This window comes from Vidua chalybeata, chromosome 5 (assembly GCF_026979565.1).
Source record: "Vidua chalybeata isolate OUT-0048 chromosome 5, bVidCha1 merged haplotype, whole genome shotgun sequence".
Taxonomy (NCBI): Eukaryota; Metazoa; Chordata; class Aves; order Passeriformes; family Viduidae; genus Vidua; species Vidua chalybeata.
Genome location: NC_071534.1, coordinates 59,750,277 through 59,766,395, shown reverse-complemented (window position 1 = coordinate 59,766,395; position 16,119 = coordinate 59,750,277). Strand labels below are relative to the sequence as shown.

The 16,119-nt window shown below is 40.4% G+C and overlaps 1 protein-coding gene across 5 annotated transcripts in view; it reads right to left on the bottom strand.

Annotated features, from left to right (window-relative positions):
* Nucleotides 1-732, bottom strand: part of ORC5 (origin recognition complex subunit 5) — a 63,032-nt gene extending 62,300 nt beyond the window's left edge. For 3 of the 5 annotated variants that reach the window (XM_053942875.1, XM_053942879.1, XM_053942880.1), the window contains exon 1: nt 668-732. The gene's annotated coding sequence lies outside the window, so the exon portion shown is untranslated. The other 2 variants (XM_053942877.1, XM_053942878.1) reach the window with 2 other exon arrangements.
* Nucleotides 733-16,119: the final 15,387 nt, after the last annotated feature.

Genomic DNA, 16,119 nt, shown 5'->3' with positions numbered 1-16,119 from the left:
CTATACGCAGGTGTCTTAATCTCCAACAGGACCACATTCATGAGCTCAAAAGAGAAAGGATGCCTAGAGCAACGTGTTCACAAAACAATTCATTTAGATTAAATGGCAATGATAACACAAAGGTAAGTATCAGCCAAAGCTTGAATTCAGCAGGTTCCAGCCCCGGGAAGGTTGTACGTGTGACTCCAACCAGACCAGGAAGGTGCCAAAATCACTTTTCAGCTGAGACCGAGTAAGGCTGTTAAGAGCACAAGTTAAACTTCATGATTTACTAGGACTTCTCTCATCTTACTGGTCCTAACATACCTACAGCTGGCAGCCTTTCCACACTCTAGCATAAAAAATGACATACAAAAATGACTGAACTTAAGAGATTACCATGGTTCTGCGTCCCCTCAGGCCCTACAAGCCCCCTGGCCGGCACGGGCATGCCTTGGCTGAGGGGGAATGACGACCCCCGGCCTCCATCGAGCGCGGCTTAAGGGCTCCTTCCGCCACGCGTGTGAGGCTGAGGGTGCTCCCGGCCTAGGGGGCGGCTCAGCCCGATGCGGGTTTCGCTCCCGCACCGATTCCTACCGAGAAAGCGGAGCAGAAGCAGGTCTGCCCCTTCTGCTCCTCACGGCCCTCCCTTTCCTCCTTCCTTCCCGCTCGCCCCGGCTCCTCTCACCGGCCCCTCGCTCGCTCCCGCCGCCGCTGCTCCGCTCCTCGGCCCGCGCGCATGCGCCGTGGCCACGGCGGGTCCGCTTGGGGCGGGGCGGCCGCAAGGGGAATCCAGCGCTTCCCCCGCCGAGTGTCCCACAGGATGTCCTGGGTTATCCGGCTGGGAGGGCCGCTGGGCACTCTGTCGCTTTCCCAGCCGGCTGTCCCACAGGATATCCTGGGTTATCCGGCTGGGAGGGCCGCTGGGCACTCTGTCGCTTTCCCAGCCGGTTGTCCCACAGGATGTCCTGGGTTATCCGGCTGGGAGGGCCGCTGGGCACTCTGTCGCTTTCCCAGCCGGCTGTCCCACAGGATATCCTGGGTTATCCGGCTGGGAGGGCCGCTGGGCACTCTGTCGCTTTCCCAGCCGGCTGTCCCACAGGATATCCTGGGTTATCCGGCTGGGGCAATCTGCCGCTGTGGGAGCCCCAGGGCTGAGCCATTTCTCCCACAGGGACAGGCTTGAGGGTGTTGCAAAATGCGAAACATGTAAACTTTTCTTAAGAAGGGATGTTCTTTGATCTTTGCATAGTTTGAAATCCAGTCAGCAAGAATGGAGAATTGATCCGTGAAACAGAGAAAGGCTAGCAAGCTGTAAGTGGTGACCAGGTGTTAGAAAGACAAGTGTCTTGGTAGAAGTGCCGTGTCAAGGTCTAAGGCTGGACATGTTCCAGTGATCTCAGACCTCGGGGGAGGTTAACGAGGCTTGGGAAGAAGGATGTACTTACAAGTAGTGGACACAAAGGATGCAGAATTACGGGCCTCGAGGACAGTTGGCAGAATAAGCAAAAAACTTAAAAAGCCAACTGTGCTAAACCAGCTCCGACTGGGTAAAACATAATTCCGGCAGGGGCAGATGGTGACAATGGACCCAAGAAACCCCCAGACCCAAAAGAAGAGAAAGTTTGAGCATGGAGGCTAATTAGCGTAAGAAGCAAGATAATCATTAGCTAATGAATACTAATTAATAAGAGAACTCTGTAGCTTGTAGAAAATGAACACTGACTTCATTGTTTGCTAAAATGTATAATAGTGAAAAGTTTTGATAGTCAGGGTGTTTGATTTCTGGAATATCACCAAGTGCCCAGGCTTGTGCAACTCAGAAATAAATAATCAGTATCTCTCTTGAGTGTATAATTATTGGCTTGTTGCATGCCAGGTAACGAATTTGGTTTTTGTGGACAGGTGGAGCCTAGCTTACACGTATAAAGTGCACATAACTTACATGCGTTCATACACAAAACTGCTTAAAGCTAGGTCTGTGAAGCCTCTGCTCCAGTCAAGCTCTGAAAATACATAGCCATAGATTCAAATTACAGCTGAAGTTATATTATACATAAGTAGTGCACGCTGTATTAAAGGGATAAATGTGACAACTGCATGCTGGGTTATGAAAACTAAAGTGATAAACTCCTTCCATACTCAGAGTTGGGTGCAATGTTAAATAAGTAAAGAAGACTTATGTGAATCAAGCAATCAAGCATGGCTTATTTTTAGCAGTCAGGGTTTTTTGTAAATATGCATGTACATGCACAATCAACATGGCTTGGCCTGAACAGTATTTCAGATCTTTAGATATATGTTGTAAATTCATAGACTGAAAGACTGAAACCAACCTGAATGGAATTAGGTAAAGAGAAGGAAAAAAAAAAAAAAAAAACAAAACAAAACAAAACAAAACAAACAAAAAAAAAAAAAAAAAAAAAAAAAAAAAAAACCAAAAACAAAAACAAAACAAAACACCCCCCCCCCCAAAAAAAAAAAAACAAAAACAAAAAAAAAAAAAAACCACAAAAAAACCCCTAACTGATTTATGGTTATCTATACAAATTTGTGTTAAAATCTTGGTTTTTGGTGGGTTTTTTAATGGCCTGCTATTTATCACAGTTTTGACAAAGCATAATAATATGGGTTACCACTGTTGAATTTGCATATATGTGTATAAAAGTTATAGTATTACTAGTTCAGTCCACTTCCTGACTTGTGATAAAATCTTTACTTAGAACAATAGGTATGTTTTAAAATGTCATATCAAGGCCTATGCTTCCCAGCAGAGTGAAACATGGAATCTGCTGGGGCAGATTGCTCTGCATACAGATGGACCAGGTTTCAGAAGAAAATCTCAAATATAATAACTGAAAGAAGTCTCAGTGAGTCCACATTTGTATAGTGTATGTGGGAGATGAAATTAAATACTTTGGAAGCAGTTCTTAGTGATGCTTGGAACTTGCATCTTCTATGGATGACTACTGAGCAAATCTGAAATTTGCTTTGGAGTTGAGCAAGAATCCTAAAACAAGAGGTCAGTTTTTAAATATGTAGTTTTCAGTTCAGTGGTTCAGGCTGGAATGCCTCCCAAGGTCACTTCAACACAACATAAATCCATATTACATTGCAGAGGAGAGTCTCACTATCTCTGTTGTGTCCCCACTTCCGTTCATTTTCTGGTCCTAGGACTTGGGTGGTTTATAAAGACAGATTGTTGAGGGAACCAGTCCAGTTGAAATCAACCCAAAAGATACTTCAGTGATTACAGCCTCGCTTCCAAAATCCTGCTTATTGACTGGGTGGGACCTGGCTTCTAGTCTGCAGTTCAAACAAAATACCCAGTAACAATTCTGCTTATTAATCCAATGTGCCACCATTATTACTATGAGGTAAAACTCAAAAAAACATTCCGTATAGCTTTAATAATTTCAAATCATTGAGAATATTGTTATTGATTGAAATGGTGGGACTATAATGCTATGTTTTTGTAGGACTTACCTGAAGTAACTACCACAGAATCCTGGACTTAAATCTGCAAATTAAAAACTATCACAGAAGACCACTGAACAGTTCTGCCATTTACTTGGACATATCAGTGTCCATATATTCCTATAGAAAGTCTCTACTTCCCAGAAAAACTGCTTAAATTTAGTAAATGTGACTTTTATTTTTATTCAAGAGGCCAAAACTGTTTAGTAGCAGTTGCTAGAGATAGTTTTCATGCCTAAGTATAGCTGGTTATGTGTAGCATAATGAATTTCAGTTTAGATCTTTCATCAACATAGTTTTCACTGATGTCACTCAATATGCATTTCTGAAGAGCTTTTAATTATTTCTTAATTTATACTAAGCTGTCACATGTCTTTTTATCTTATTCTTATTATGAGTTGCTTAGATACCAAATATAAAATGAAGCAAACAGTAAACTGAGGCTTGAAACTTGCATGTAACAGAGCAGGGGATAGGCCTTTCTCACTGTATTTGTGGTCTGATATTTTATATTAACACTTTTTTCTTTGTGAAGTTTATTTTCAGTACAGGTAATGATTAATCTTCATTCAGATTTTTGCATCCACAGTTCCAGTTCAGCAGCAAACTTTAAATATAGAATATTTACTCATTTGGTTCAGATCTCTGGCATTCCTCATTTCTTAAACTTAGGTATTTAAGTGCATTACAGGATTATATTCTTTATATATGTCTTTCTATATATCTAAATAGAACCATGTATAGAACACATACATATTTATCTAGGTTCTGTATTTATGTCGTCCTATACAGAAGGAATTATGTGTATAGAATACGTGAAGTATTTTTTTTTTAATTTCTCCATTTCTTTCCAAGATACATTTTACCAGAGGTGCCATTGTATAGGGTGCTATTGAGACTGCATCCAGATTATTTTTTAGCAGTCTCTTCCTATTTCAAAAAGTCAATTGCAGCTGACAAAGGTACAGAAAAGCACTTTGACAAAGAGCAGGAAGAAATTATTACTTTGGAAAGATGTTCACTTGAAAGCACCATTGAGGTGGTTTAAGAAATGACTGCCACCACATTTCCTGCCTTGTTGGATGATACAGCTCTTTCAACAGAGCAAGTGGAAAAGATAGTGTCATTATCTACCTCTACACAAATCATCCACTTAAATTCCCAGGTAAAGATTATTTAAAATATATATGGGGTGATTTTTCTTCAAAATGGATGAAATTTCTCAAGTGACATACCTCCTCATTGTCCTGATAATGAAACAAGAAAGTTCAGGGGTAGTTAGGCTTTGTAAAAGCAGCTTTGGATGAAAGGGCTTTGAGTTACATCAGGAAAAATAGACCCTGGAGACAGTTCTGTGGGCTGTGAATGGCAGGAGCACAGTATATTCCCTTCACATCTTTTGCTGACTCCCAGTCATCCTATGTCAGTGCCAAGGGGTAATGCCAGTGGTGACCTGGCACTGCTCACAGCCAGCAGGGGTTCTCTTCCACCAGCACTTGGCAGCAGAATCAGAAACTGAGATTTGATCCATAATTTCTCATTAACTAAAGATAGACAATGATGAATGTTTAACAATCTAATTGTTAGTGATTATAATCACCAACAGTGGATTTTCAAGGAATTAGGAGTAATTAAGCTCTCATTTATAACTCATTAATATGAAAAACAGTAATTCTATGGATTAAATACTCCCATAGTATCTAATGCAGAGGATTTTGCAGACAGAAATATATGATGAACAATCTAGAGTTTGAGATCTCCAAATGAGATCTGACAAAAATATCACTATGGGCAATTACTGCCAAATTTCAGCTGGTTGCTTAGACAAATCTGTTGCACAGTATCATAACAGTTTACTTAGAATTTAGGCCTCAAGGGAAGCAGTCTTTTAAAGGTGAAAGAGAGAAAATAAATACCTTTCCTCAAGCTGCCAATAAACAAAGTCAATTCATAGTGGAGATATCTTAATTTTTAGTTACATTTCCATTAATTCTAGGCATGTTTGTTTTCCAAATTAGTTTTCTGGGAAAATGATGTTTTATCACCAACATCCTCAGTTAAATCAATGTATTAACTAGAATGCTTGTTTCTCTAAGGTACATAGAAGATTGCAGGAATATACAGAGAACATTTGCCAGGGTGTATCAGTTTTGAATACAAAACTGCTAAGGTTTGATAAATTATTTTATATTCTTTATAAATCATAAGGCCAAGGAAGGTGAATGTCATTGTAGATATGTAACCAAAATCTATTAATTATCATTATATATTTAGATTATGAAAGTTGTGCCAAAGTGATGCCATTTCTAGCTCAGGTTAGTTCTACCTGGAAATTCTTGGTTTACTTGCCTAAATGCCTGAACATAGACTGAAATAATTAGGCATGTGAGTTTGGACTCAATTAATTTGCATAACCGGCATTTGGTTGTAGATCCCAGTGTGAATTGAAACAAAACTAAACTTGTTTTCATCTGTATTAAACTCCCCATAGTCCAGAAAGTAACTTACACTACATTTATCTTTGTTCATGTGCTGGGGTCCCCTGAGCAGAGCCTGACAGCCTTGGTTTTCATCTTTACCCCATTTACAGACTCGCCAGCACTGGGACATGACATCCTAGCAATTTTAAAGTGATTTTTTTTCATCTCTCATGACATCATCTGTGATGCAGGATTCACATTCCCAGGGAGCATAGACTGTTGGGAGGATTTTGCTTTCGTTAAATTGGACATGTAACTGTGGATACATTCATTGTGAAATGGTTTTCTTTCATGTGAGGTTGGTATTACTTTGAAAGTGGTTGAGTTGATTGTTGTTTCATACTCACAGCAATATCATTTCCATGGGATTTTTTTTGCTAGCTTCCAATAAATTATGAAAGATAGAGCACAACATTTTTTTGTGAAAGTTAATATAATATTTAAAAAGAAGACCAACAAAATATTAAATCTGCAGCAGAACGCAGTAACTGAGTCATCACATTTGTGGACTAAACATTAATATCACATTTTTAATCTAGAAAAGTAAAAAGCAGTTAAATTTCATTGTGGTCAGGTAGACTACTTACTGAGGCTAGTAAGAAATCAGGATTTCTTAGCTTTCTTAACTTTCTCTACTTCTCAGCTTGAACTTTTCCTTCAGCTTATTTTCCATGACCATATAACTGTCTCAGTCTTATGCCAGACTCTCAGCAAAATAAATTTGGCATTTAGATAACTGCACTGGAAAAAAATTTCACACTAACAATTTTTAATAATCCTAATTAATCACTGATTAGTGCTAGTGACAGCAAAAAAAAATTATTTGCTGTTTGTACTGAGCTGAATTAATTTACTTGTAAAATGAATGCAATTAACCACTAAGACTAACAGTGATAATGTATTAATCTCCCATTTCCATGCACTATATCAATAAAAACCTGTCTGTTTGGTAAGTGATAAGCAAAGAAAAGCAAGGTAGTTTCAGGTGGTAGATCTTTCATTGCATTTGTCACCCGTGTGTTGTGGTTTCTTTCAACTACAATAAATAATACATTATTTGGAGAGAAAAGCAATACAAACCTTGGTAGATAAGACATTTTTTCTTACAGTACCCTTTGGGTAGCAGTAAGTGACCATGTAGGACTAACCTCTTTCTTCATGTCTTTCAGCTGCTTTGTCAATATTTATAACAACTGTAGTTTTTCTCAAAGCATTCTAGCACTTAACTTACACAACCTATACTCAGCTTTTATCTGTAGAAAAATCTGTGCTGCCTTTGACAACTTCTGCAATTAGAAATGTTTTTTCAGCTCTTTACTTCTAGTGCAGTCTCATAGTCGGGTATGCCCTGTGCTTGTGACATACAAACAGCATTTTTGCTTTTTATTCTTTTAGTAGTCAAAAGTGAGTATTTTAAAATCAGCGTGGAAACCACATGCAGTATTTCACCGATACCACATACTGAGCATCATATTCCACCTTCAGGCTTCTGTTTGATATCCCCATCCGTGAATCCAGTGATTGGTGGCCCCTTAATTTGCCTCTTTGTATGAGAAGTTCACAATCAACAGGCTGTTTATTGGCCCATATAGGTGACAAGTATGTTTAAATGACAAGTATATGTCCCCTTTTTGGGTTAAGTGAAGGTGGCCCATTCACCTGTGTCAAAATGGGTAAGTTGTAAGTGTGCGTGATTCACTCGGTCAGCACTCCTCAATGCAAAACAGACTTTGCCCACCTACTAAGACTCTTCCCCACCATCCCCTAGGATCTTTGCATAATATTATTTCATTCCAAGGGATGATCACATGCTTCATAATTATGACCTCTATATTCTGTTCTGATGTGTGAGGTTGCAGTCAAAAAACTGGAAACACGTAGACTGGAGAGAGATCAGGTTGATTGCCAGAGTAAACCATAATCACAGTATAGCAGAAGCCTAATTATTACTTTGTTTCTTCTTTTCCTTGGTATATATCATAAAAAAAGGACAATGTTAAGGAAGGAACAGGAAAAAGACAGTTCTGCTGGGATTTCAGATGTATAGAAGCCTTTTTAACTGTAGATGGTGTTGATTGGAAGGATGATGTTAGTTGACACCATGAGCTGACTAGAGATGCAGACAACATTTCCTGTTAAAGAGCAAGGATATGGTGTGAAAAGTCCTGCTCTGAATGACACATTTCAGAGTAAAGAAATCCAAGATGATGGTTGGGTTACATGTGACCAGGAGGATGGAGATGTTGCCCACAGGAAACCAAGAGTATTCAGGCAGGTTAAGAACTCTGGATTAGACCCTTTAAACTCAGCATGACTCAGAGGACTGATGTGAGAAAAAAAGGCTATGATTTTTACTTTTGTACAAAAGAGGACTGACTTAAAAAGACAGAGTTATTGCTGAGCTAGAATAGGGGTAGGAGCTAAATCTGTTTTCAGTGGAGAAGATGAGAAGATTTAAAAGAAAAAAGGTATCTGCTGATGCTCTATCAAGAAAAGTTCTTTCAACTATGACTAAAAAGAGCTTTCATTTGAGGACATTTCAACTGATAATTTCAAACTTCCAGACTACACTAATTGTTTTCTCTGCAAAGCTAGCAATTCTGCCAAACCATGTCTTTCTGTCAATATGTATTTGCTGATACCTCAGTTTTATTTGTTTACATGTCTCAAGACACTGTATGTCTTGAATTACGTTCCATTCTGAGAAGACCAAAGGCAAAACAGTGTAACAGCCACATCAATTATTTATTAATCAAGTCATGATGTTAGAGGTGTTATGATTAAAATGAAGCTATGGCTCAAAAATGAATGCTGACCTCTGCTCTGTGCAGCGGGAGCGTGCTGGGCCCATAACCCAGAGGTCGATGGATCGAAACCATCCTCTGCTGGGAACCAAAAGATGTCTTGGTTTGACACTGGTGCAATGCCAGCATCCCCATGAAAATGCACCTTCCCTAAATAAATGCTGTGAGATGCTATCAGGGACAGAGCAGAGCAGGCCCAAGCTTAATAACAAAGGAAAAAAACTTTATTAAACTACTACTAATACAGAAAACACATAAACTAAATCCAGGATGAAGACCTTTTAAAACCACCCCTCCTCCTCCCAATTCCAAAAACACCCAGCCATGAAACATCACCCGGGATTCTTGATCAAATTACCACCCTTCAGGTAATCTATGCTTAAACTATCAAGGGAGAGAGAAGTCTCTCTTGCACTAGAGGCCCCCCAGGAAACACAGCTGCCACCCTGTGTTTCCCTGTCACACATGGCCACCGCCCGGAAGAAAAATCTGCCAGTGTGACACTCTCCATTCCATGTCACCACCACCGTGCATGGACAGACTGCTCATAGGGCTCCTTTAAGGATGCTTTGCCACGGACCCAAAGATACAACAGTTCAGTTTTTCATCTTGGGACTACAGTCCCCCCCATTTTCCCCTGGGGCCGAGGGGTCCAAAAACAGGACTCATCTTCTTCCCGAAGACAGAGGGTATCACCATTCCCTCTTCAGTTTTCTTCGTTTCTCGCCATTCTTGTGCTGTTCGAAGCTGAAACAGGTCTCCCTGGGTCACCACTGCATCCCCCTAAAATGCAGTCTCTATTGCAGGAGATTTTGGTTCAGTCCATGGCTAACAAGAAGAGTCCAGCTAAAAGCTACTTCATCATCTCCTCCCACCTAAATATTTCTTCTTCTAACATCTCAGGTCCCGGACTATCTCTCTTCCACTACAAATCAAGGAGGAGTAATACTTTAAAAAAAAAAAGCCCTCATTTCCTGGAAAGGGTTAAAAGTTCAGACTCCCTGGACGGCCGATATCTCAGTCCGGCGTTCCGCCTCCCACGCTGGGCATTCCCCCCCCTTCTCCTTCTCCTCTGCCGGCAGATTTCCAGGTGCCGCCAGGCTCTCTGTCTCTTTCCCTCTTGGTGGGGGGGGGGGCAAAGGCATCTCCGCTCCTCTCCACCCTTCCGTCCACAGGAGCTGGCTGGGTTCCAGACCCTCAGCCCCCTCGGCCTACTGGACAAGGCCGCGTGGCTTCCCCTCCCCCACCCAGCCTAAGGCTGGGCAGGGGGGGAGTCTGCACTCTCTGACGACCGGAACCAAAAAAGAGAGAGTTCTCCTGGGAGTTCTTGCTTTTAACCCCCTGTGTTCTCAGAGGCGTGTCCATACTTTCAGTGGTCACTCCAGGTGCCAATATCCAAACCTGACCACTGATTGGTTTGACCCAACTTCCTGGAAAAAATTCACTTCCATGTCAAACCACGACACCTGATGAAGAAACTCATATGTCAAAGTTGTTCATTTTTAAATTGTCATTGTTACCAAGACTGTCCCAGCAGGTAAAATCCAACAGCATCAGTGATCCTTGAATCCAGGCATGGCAGAAATGCCCAGTGCTGCAGACCTCCTGTAAGTCCTGATGGGTTGTCACATGTTCACAGAATACTCCAGAAGGCACTGCCTCCCTTCCTGAGAATGTGATGCTGTTAGGGAAAAGGGAAGTTTATACTTTTGTTGCAGCATTGTGTGGAGCCAGACTGGTACTGTAGAATCTGTTTAGACTCTTGGCACCCTGGGCTACTGCACTGGAGGTCCTGAGCCTTCTATCCTTCATAGTCACTGCATGAACAGCACTGGCTTAAAAGGACACATTTCAATCCATGACAGTAAGAGATAAATCAAGAAGTAAAGAAACTTGGTTACAGATTGCAGGGATGATCCCACACTCTGCATGCAAAGTTATTGATGGAGGATGAATACATGCTGCAAGAAAGCCCGCTTGGAACATCTGGCAGGATTATAAATAGCTGCATATTCCCAGAAGATACAAGAAGGTTAAAAAGAAAAAGATATTCTGCTTTGTGCCTCCTGCTGCTAGCCAAAATATTCATTAATATGGATCACAAGGTAGGAGTGAAATTTGTAGCCAGCAGCTGGTTCAGGTGGAGTCCATTTCTTACTAGTAGTTCTGAACTGAAACTCCACAAGCATTGAGGAAGCCATGGAGGAGCAGGCAGAAATAATTAGGGAGTCTGTACGTTTAGGGTAAGCATAAGTCTCCTGCTACTGGCCCCTGTTTCAGTGCTGTGCAGGGCTTGGCAGTGTCTACAAGCTTCCAAAAATGTGCTGGTGGAGAATGGAAATGGTGTTATTCAAAACAGGTTTAAAGAGCATCCTAACATCCCTGTGCATCACCCCCAGCTAAGCTTCATTTCAGCACACATTATACAGAGCCAGCAGAACCAGTGGTGACAGAACAGGAAAATAAAGTTTCCTCATGTCTGTAACATCTTTTCCTATTCTCCTGTGGTGGAGACTGTTGGTATGGGCTTTATGTCTTCCTTAATAACTTCAGAGATTAAAAGCCTTTTGGAAATGAGCACACATTATGTCCTTCAGAACAAGTGATAACTTCCCAGGACGTGTGGGATAGTGATACTATCCTGTCTAACCACTAACACAAGGAGCAGGTATCTACAGCTCCAGCTCAGAAAACATGAGGAAACTTTGCTCAGTTTTGTTAGAGTGTTCTCGTAAGTGAAGATGAATTTTATCACATAACTAAATTTTCATTCAAGAAAGCACTTTGGCTTTCTAGTGTAGCTCTGAAACAAAATTCAGATATATTGCTTTCGTATTAAATTTGTTTGGGAGCGGGAACTCCCACTGTTACCCCAAAGCTATGTTTCACTTCTAAAGCATTATATTGAAGCAGAAAGATATTTGCAAGTCGGTTTTTAAAACTATAATATTTCACTTGAGTTGCATTTATGTGGGGTGAGGAAAAAACCTCTCCAATGTTTTTATTGTATCATTTACATTGCAGTCAGGTTCTCAATAGCTCACTTGGCAACTATTCAGTATTTTATGGTTTGTGCTGTAGTCTCCACTAATAAACACAGACAGGATGGGAGGCCACATGCCACACTGCTTAGGGATGACCAGAGCCCTGCTCCTGACCCGAGATCTAGCTGGCTGCAGAGGGTAAAAGTCTGCCTCTGCTTTGAATGATGTTTAGCCTGCTCAGGGGCCATAAAAGCTCCTTGTTCCTTTCTCCTTTTCCTAGGGCTTCATCTAAGTACTACTGGCTACAGGCTAGCAAAGGAGCACACAGCCCTGCTATATTGTCTGTCCAACAGCTATGGGAGTTGTTGAAATCCTCCATGAGGGCAAGGACTTTGGAGCATGAGGCTGTCCCTATCTGTGTATAGAGGGCTTCATCTGCTTGGTGTTCCTGTGGCAGAACTCCACATTCTTAATGTAAAGCATATGCTTAAATGCCAACAGGATGCCTGGAACAAACTTCTACAGGGAAAAAAAAAAGTGAATAGCCTGAACTGATGTGCAATACCCTGTATTTGAAGCACAGTGATTTCAAATGCATTGTCAAATCCCCTGTGTGACTCTGGTGTGTGTTTGATTTAATTACTGCATGTGATAGCCCTAAGGGGAACCATCTGATTTTTTAATGTACTGTATTGGTTGCTAAACCTCATGTGAAGGAAACCAGCAGGAAGTATGTGTAGGATGAGAAAGACTAATGTTCATATTTCTCCTGTATCAATCTCAGGTTGTAACTAACATCAGCCAGTCCTCCAAAGGTAAGGGTTCTGAAAGAAGCTTATACAGCCCCTTACTGATGGAAACAATAGGAGCCTTAAGTTTGGATTCCTGCCTAGCACCCCTGCAAATTCAAGTCTTCATTAGAATTGAAATGGGAGGTGTGTGTTGGGGGGCACTCTCTTCTGGAGCAGACAAACAGGGGCTGCTTCACACTGGCTTTCTGAATAGTTGAATTCACCAGAGCTTGTGTTACTGTTTCCATGAAGTGTTAAAACTGTCTTTAAAGAGAAATAGCTGTCCTCTTCTGGTTTTCAGTATGTACTCTGCAAGAGACTAAAACCACTAATTAATATCAATGCCACCTTCTCTCTTTCCATTCAACCAAAAGCCTACACTGGATTCTCCATCTCCTATGTTTAGGGTGGAGGCTGCTCAGGGCTCCTGCCCTACATTTGCTTTACCTCCTTTTACAATGGCTCTGAAGAAGAGGGGACTTAGGATTTATTATCTGTCTGTATTATACAAGCAAAAAGCAAGAGATACAGGAAAATAACAACATCCATGCAAACACAGATCAGAGACCAGATGGCAGCCCATGCAAAGCCTTTTTCTACATATTCTTTGAACCAATAGCATAAAAGGTGTAAAGTCATTATACTCTAACCAATTAGAAAAAGACCCACGTGGGTTTAACATTAACAAAAGGACTTCTATGAACCTCAAACAATACACAATAATTCATTAGTTAAGATGGAAACTTTTTCTATCTTTGCAAAGTATATATCTAAGACTTTTCACATCTTGAGCTATCAATAAGTTCTTGTTCTTTCTTGTTCCTTATGATAAATATAAATGTATTCAATTCGTTCTTAACTTCCTAGCTTTCTCATGAGAAAGTTTAGAAATTTCCCAGCCTTTCTCAGCTCTATGTCTACTTTCTAGGGCCTTTTTGCACTTTCTAAAGTCTTTTTATATTCTTACAGGGACTGTTTCACAAGCATTATTACAAAAAGGATCTCTGAAAATTGTGCTGTTTATATCATTCAGAACAGTGCGCTGCATGCCAAAATCCCTTGCCATTCTCTGGGTTTACTAGTCTGTCCTCATAGACTTGGACTACTCACAGTCCATCCAAGTAGAGTCATTAACAAATCATTAGTTATTGCAATTTCATCCTTCTTCTTTTGGATTTCTCTGTGACACAGGCAATTCTTCAGTCCCAGCTTTTGTTATCTATGTTATATCCAGTACATCCATCCCTGTCTCAGAGAAACACACAAAGCACTGTGTGTCAGCCACTATTAAAATAAACTAAGTAAAGTAAAAGGCAAGCCCAACCATTTAATTTCGAAATAATTTAATTTCAGCAGCTTGTAAGTCTGTGTCCCAGATTATGTGGGCATACTTCTCACCAGTCATAGGAGAAGGATACATACCTTGGAACATACCCAGAAGCAACATTTTTCAAGCCTACTTTAAGAATGGGCAGTTATTAATATGATAAAATAATATAAAGAGATACTAGCATTTCTCAAACTTGGACACCAAGTACAGTACTTTAATCATCCCCTGGTCCCTTTGTGATAACATGTTATTCCAGTGCACTGCATGGCCTTAAATGAAAGTGGGTCCTGGCCATGGGATGCCGTAAGTCTGGCTGCAACAGATTCCTAATTTTTAGTACACTGGCTGACTAATGCTTATTGCAGCTTTAACATTTCTTACTTTGAATCTTTGATAAGACACAAATGACCAGGTGAGCTCCAGCAGTGGCAGGAACTAAGTACTGTTCTTCCCACATTGGCAGCAGAGGAGTTAATCAGGCAGTATCTGAGATGCACACTGGCCCTCAGGATAAAAACAAAGCTAATGGCAAGTGACAACCTGCTCTCCTGCAGCTCCAGCTGCAGAATCCCTATGGCAACTTAGCCAAAATGAAACTGTCCTCACCCACGTGTCTCTGCAATTGTGGGAAGCTTTCTCTGAGTGCCCAAAAAAGCAAGTGAACCAGACTTGCTCTCTTGTCACCAAAGGGATAAGGTATATCTTCAGCAATTTTTTACAGAGACCATCTTATCCAGATCACCTCTGTAACAAAAACCATGACTACTTTTCATTCTATTCTTAGCAAAAGGAATCCTAACAAAAAATCCTGCAATGCTCAGCGGTGTGTAATTCACTGATCTCTGCAACAGCCACAGATCAGCAGTAACCTGGTCTTTTGAATATATTGTTAGCATCACAGACAGCATGAACAGAAACTGAAACAGATGAGTATACTAAGGACATTTTAATGGTTAAGTCCTTCTTAATCCAGTCTCTGTACTTGAATTTACAGAATCCATACCACAAGCTTTGTATTTCAACATCATTACATCATTAGATACTGCTGGAGGGGCCTCAACACACTGAGATTTTTAAAAAGTCTGAAAAATCTGAAGAAACCTTCAGAAAATATCAAACAACCTTTAAGCAAGTTACATTCCCCATTAGTAGCAGGAAAGGTAGCAGAATGTTTTTTCCCTTTAAGCTTTTTTTATTACTTTTTATTTTTATACTATCAGTGAATAAAATTCGGCTGAGCACATAAATTAGCATTTACCTGAGTCTGCCTTTCCATTCTCTTAACTCTTGATATTTTGATTCCTGTATCAATAAAGATCATCTCACTTTTATTTTAGTCTGTTTTCAGCTAAATATGAAAAAACCCTAATAAATTTTCTCCAAATTTAATTTTAAAAACAAAGGATGCACAGTAGTCTGTTGTTCCTAAACCTGTAGAAGAGCAGTCCATTTGACATTATTAATGGAGGAGGCTTTTGACCACTGCTGTGGCACACTTAGTAATTCAAAGCTGTAATACCTGTTGCAACTACAGGAGGTCTTAATTATTTACTATTTATCCATGAAACATTTTGAACATTTATATGGGTCATGGTCATTGCCTTATTTTTAATATGAATGCATTTTGGAGATTTTTTTGCCAGGATAGTAACTGCGATCCTACCTGCGAGGGAATTTCCAGATTTTCCCACATCAGAAAGGCATGTTGACTGGTGAAATCTTCAAGAGATACATGAAGAGTTGAAAAAGGTCATCCTAGCAGCATTAGACTGTACAGCCAGCTGGGACTTGGGCTGCAGCATAGTTCATTTGTGCACCAATGCAATAGCATTTTAACCTACAGCTGTTGAACCTCACCTTAATTTTCCACTGAAGGACATGCAAGAAACTCAGTATCTCCCTGTTTTTGGTTTTTTTTTCCACTTTACTGAATTGTCAGTCCAGTATATGTCCTCACACCCTGGTTTGCATGGTTCTTAGTGGGTTTGATTCATACAGAGCTTTGGTTCACACTCACAGGGCACATCCAGCAGCTGGAAAGGGACAATCATCTTCAAATACCTGATGTCAAAGAAGAACTCTTTAGACCTTTTATTTCCTTTTTTTTTTTTTTTTTGCTGGTAGGCCAGAATATGAAATGTGAAAATTTCCCTGTAATCCAGACTGGAATATTAAGACATAATATTTGTTGGTTTTTTCTGTCTGTAGAAGAAAAAATGCTATTCAGTTTCTTCACTGCGAAGACCTGCTACTGAATTAATCTACTTGTTTCTG